The 5,000-nt window shown below is 51.1% G+C and overlaps 1 protein-coding gene across 2 annotated transcripts in view; it reads right to left on the bottom strand.

Annotated features, from left to right (window-relative positions):
- dock3 (dedicator of cytokinesis 3) overlaps positions 1–5,000 on the bottom strand; it is a 427,692-nt gene that overhangs the window by 139,668 nt on the left and 283,024 nt on the right. The gene's annotated exons all lie outside the window — the stretch shown is intronic.

Below are 5,000 nucleotides of genomic sequence, written 5' to 3'. Positions count from 1 at the left end.
CCCTCTCTTCCCCCTCTCTTTCCCCTCTCCATGCCAACTCCACCCTCTCTTCCCCCTATCTCCCCCTCTCTTTCCCCTCTCCATGCCAACTCCACCCTCTCTTCCCCCTCTCTCCCCCTCTCCATGCCACCTCTTCCTTCCACCCTCTCTCCCCCTCTCTTTCACTCTTCCCCTCTCCATGCCAACTCCACCCCCCTTCCCCCTCTTCCACCTTTCTCCACACTCTCTTCCACCTTTCTCCACACTCTCTTCCCCTCCTCCACCCTCTCCCCCCCTCTCCACCCTCGCTTACCCCTCTCTTCCCCCTCTCCACCCTCTCTTCCCCCTCTCCACCCTCTCTTCTCCCTCTCCACCCTCTCTTCCCCCTCTCCACCCTCTTTTCCCCCTCTCCACCCTCTCTTCCTCCTCTCCACGATCTCTTCCTCTTCTCACCCTCTCTTCCCCCTCCTCTTCCCCCCTCCTCCACCCCTCTCTTCCACCCCCTCTCCACCCTCTCTTCCCCCCACCCTCTTCCCCCTCTCCACCCTCTTCCCCCTCTCCACCCTCTCTTCTCCCCTCCCTCTCCACCCTCTCTTCCCCCTCTCCACCCTCTTTTCCCCCTCTCCACCCTCTCTTCCTCCTCTCCACGATCTCTTCCTCTTTTCACCCTCTCTTCCCCCTCTCTTCCCCCTCTCCATCCTCTCTTCTCCCCCTCTCTTCATCCTCTCCACCCTCTTTTCCCCCTCTCCCCCCTCCACCCTTTTCCCCTCTCTCCACCCTCTCTTCCACCTTTCTCCCCCTCTTTCACTCTCTCCACCCCTCTCTTCCCCCTCTCCACCCTCTCTTCCCCCTCTCTTCTTCCCCTATCCACCCTCTTTTCCCCCTCTCCACCCATCTCTTCCTCTTCTCACCCTCTCTTCCACCCCCTCTCCACCCTCTCTTCCCCCTCTCTTCCTCCTCTCCACCCTCTTCCTCCTCTCCCCCTTCCTCTTCCTCCTCTCTTCACCCTCTCTTCCCCCTCTCCTTCCTTCCCCCTCTCTTCACCCTCTCTTCCCCCTCTCTTCTCTCCACCCCTCTCCACCCTCTCTTCCCCCCTCTCTTCCCCTTCTCCTTCCCCCCCTCTCTTCCTCCTCTCCACCATCTCTTCCTCTTCTCACCCTCTCTCTCCCCCTCTCCCCCTCTCTTCCCCTTCTCCACCCTCTCTTCCCCCTCTCCACCCCCTCTCCCTCCCTCCTCCACCCTCCTCCCCTCTCTTCACCCTCTTTTCCCCTCTCTCCACCCTCTCTTCCTCCCCCTCTCTTCCCATCTCTTCCCCTTCTCCACCCTCTCTTCCCCCTCTCCACCCTCTCTTCCCCCTCTCCACCCTCTCTTCCTCCCTCCACCCCTCTTATTCACCTCTCCACCCTCTTCCCCCTCTCTTCCTCCTCTCCCCCTCTTCCCCCTCTCTTCCCCTCTCTCTCTTCACCCTCTCTTCCTCCTCTCCACCCTCTCTCCCCCTCTCTCTCTTCTCCACCCTCTCTTCCCCCCTCTTCCCCTCCCCTCTCTTCCCCTTCCACCCTCCTCCCCTTCTCTTCCCCTCTCCACCCTCTCTTCCTCCTCTCCACGATCTCTTCCTCTTCTCACCCTCTCTTCCCCCTCTCTTCCCCCCTCTCCACCCTCTCCTCCCCTCTTCCCCCTCTCTTCATCCTCTCCACCCTCTCTTCCCCCCCCTCTCCCACCCTCTCTTCCCCTTCCCCCCTCTCCACCCTCCACCCTCTTCCCCTTTCTCCACCCTCTCTTCCTCTCTCCACCCTCTCTTCCCCCTCTCCACCCTCTCCCCCCTCTCCCCCCCTCTCACCCTACCCCTACCCTCTCCCTTATTGTCTACCCCCTCTACCCTCCTCTACCCCTCCCCTCTCTCCACCCCTCCCCTCTCTCCTGCCTCTCCCCTCTACCCCTCTCCCCTTTACACTTCCCTTCCCTCCCCCTCCCTCCCTCCACCATCTCTTCCTCTTCTCACCCCCTCTACCTCTCCCCTCTCCACCCTACCCTCTACCTCTCCCCTCTCCCCTCCCCCTACCATCTTACCCTCTCTTACCCCCCCCCCCCACCCTACCCTTCCTCCACCCTCTCCCCCTCCACCACTCTACCTCTCCCCTCTCCCCCACCCTCTCCCCCTTACCATCTTACCCTCTCCTAACCCCCTCTACCTCTCCCCTACACTCCACCCTCTCCGAGGTGAGAACTACTGTAATCACCTACAACCCAAGTGTCCATTATCACCTGCCATCATTCCTCAGAGAGCCCTCGTCCTCCTCTCTTCTCCTGTCACCCCCCGGCATGTGTCATATCTGCCAGGACTGCCCACATCCATCTACTTCTATCCCGTCTTAGATGTGAGTGTCCATTAACACTAGGCATCCCCCAGGTTACCCTGCCTCCTCCTGCCATGGTGCCAAGGTCTCGCTCTCCCCATCCCCACCACTTTGATGTACCTCTGACATCAGATGTAGGATCTTCATTTGAGCCAGATTGCTACAGCAGGAAAATAATCCTGCAGCAACAGTACATGTGAAGTATTACAGTAGGTGGATTATAATTAATTAAAATTTTTGTAGGGGTTGATACATTTTTCATAAGGGAAAATCAAGTCTGACATTTCCAAGTGGAAATTACAAACTTCAGAAGCCTTATTAACCCTCAAATACACTTCAGTTTTGACATGTCCTGCATTGACGGGCGATCAAATTAAGATCCTACATCTGTAGATGTCTTTCTCCCTTTACCATTCAGTCCTCTGGCCAAGCCAGCCACTTTGCCAGGGCTGTAACACACTGCCATTACCTCAGCACCACCACAGACACCCTCACCCTCAAGGCCAGGTCAGACACCCTCACCCTCAAGGCCAGGTCAGACACCCTCACCCTCAAGGCCAGGATAGACACCCTCATCAGACACCCTCATCCGACTCAGCACCACCCCAGAGCTAGGAGCAAGGCCACGGCAGACACCCTCATCAGACACCCTCATCAGATTGCTGATGTCTCCCTCCCATTCACTATTCTGTGCTTGTGATATTCTTGTGCTCCAGATATTCAGCTAACTAAACGATTGACCTGTTGCAACAAATAAATAAATGGCTCATGATTGTTTTGTTGCTGCAATGACAGTTGTCATTAATCAAAAATAGCTTAAACAACACAATTATGCCTACTGTACCTCTTATATACTGAACAAAAACATAGATGCAACATGCAACAATTTCTATGATTTTGCAGAGTTACAGTTCATATAAGGAAATCAGTCAATTGAAATAAATTCATTAGGCCCTAATCTATGGATTTCACATGACTGGGCAGAGGTGTCCCCATGGGTGGGCCTGGGAGGGCATAGGCCCACCCACTTGGGAGCCAGGCACACACATCGAAGAACCCAACCCAACCAATCAGAATTAGTTTTTTTGTGGTTTGCGGCTGTGAGGCCGGTACTGCCAAAAGTACTGCCAAATTCTCTAAAATGTTGTTGGAGGTGGCTTATGGTAGAGAAATGAACATTCAATTCTCTGGAAACATCTCTGGTGTTCATTCCTGCAGTCAGCATGCCAATTGCACACTCCCTCATAACTTGAGACATTTGTGGAATTGTGTTGTGTGACAAAACTGCACCTGTGTAATGATCATGATGTTTAATCAGCTTATTAATATTCCACACCTGTCAGGTGGAAGGAGAAATGTTCACTAACAGATTTGTGCCGAACATTTGAGAGCCGTAAGCTTTTTAGTGCATTATGGAAAAATTCAGGAATCTTTTTTTTTTCAGCTCATGAAACATGGGACCAACACTTAACATGTTGTGTTTATATTTTTTGTTCAGTGTAGTTTAGCTGCTGTTATGGCTACACTGAATCTGATTAAATGTGTAAATCATTACTTTTTAAGACAAAATATCTAGTTGCAGTTCCAGCTCCAGCTATAGCAGAGGTTTCTGCTTCTTCCATACATGTACCATACATAAGGGTTTGGACCATGTACCCTACACTAGCAACAGTCACTAGGCAACAGCAGGACATCGTCATGACTCTAGTGTGTGCCGCACACAAACGGCCCAGTGGTACCTACCATTTACATTTAGGTTATTGAGCAGATGCTATTATCCAGAGAGACTTACAATCAGTGCATTCAACTTAGTTTTGTAAGAAGAAAAAAAAAACGTTATACCTATCATTTTACAGTGGTCAGTGGTACCTATCATTTTACAGTGGTCAGTGGTACCTATCATTTTACAGTGGTCAGTGGTACCTATCATTTTACAGTGGTCAGTGGTACCTATCATTTTACAGTGGTCAGTGGTACCTACCATTTTACAGTGGTCAGTGGTACCTATCATTTTACAGTGGTCAGTGGTACCTATCATTTTACAGTGGTCAGTGGTACCTATCATTTTACAGTGGTCAGTGGTACCTCAGTGGTCATTTTACAGTGGTCAGTGGTACCTATCATTTTACAGTGGTCAGTGGTACCTATCATTTTACAGTGGTCAGTGGTACCTATCATTTTACAGTGGTCAGTGGTACCTATCATTTTACAGTGGTCAGTGGTACCTATCATTTTACAGTGGTCAGTGGTACCTATCATTTTGGTCAGTGGTACCTATCATTTTACAGTGGTCAGTGGTACCTATCATTTTACAGTGGTCAGTGGTACCTATCATTTTACAGTGGTCAGTGGTATCATTTTACAGTGGTCAGTGGTACCATCATTTTACAGTGGTCAGTGGTACCTATCATTTTACAGTGGTCAGTGGTACCTATCATTTTACAGTGGTCAGTGGTACCTATCATTTTACAGTGGTCAGTGGTACCTATCATTTTACAGTGGTCAGTGGTACATTTTACAGTGGTCAGTGGTCATTTTACAGTGGTCAGTGGTACCTATCATTTTACAGTGGTCAGTGGTACCTATCATTTTACAGTGGTCAGTGGTACCTATCATTTTCAGTGGTCAGTGGTACCTATCATTTTACAGTGGTCAGTGGTACCTATC

This window comes from Oncorhynchus tshawytscha, linkage group LG07, assembly GCF_018296145.1.
Source record: "Oncorhynchus tshawytscha isolate Ot180627B linkage group LG07, Otsh_v2.0, whole genome shotgun sequence".
NCBI classification, from domain to species: domain Eukaryota; kingdom Metazoa; phylum Chordata; class Actinopteri; order Salmoniformes; family Salmonidae; genus Oncorhynchus; species Oncorhynchus tshawytscha.
This window is presented reverse-complemented; position numbering and strand designations above follow the sequence as displayed.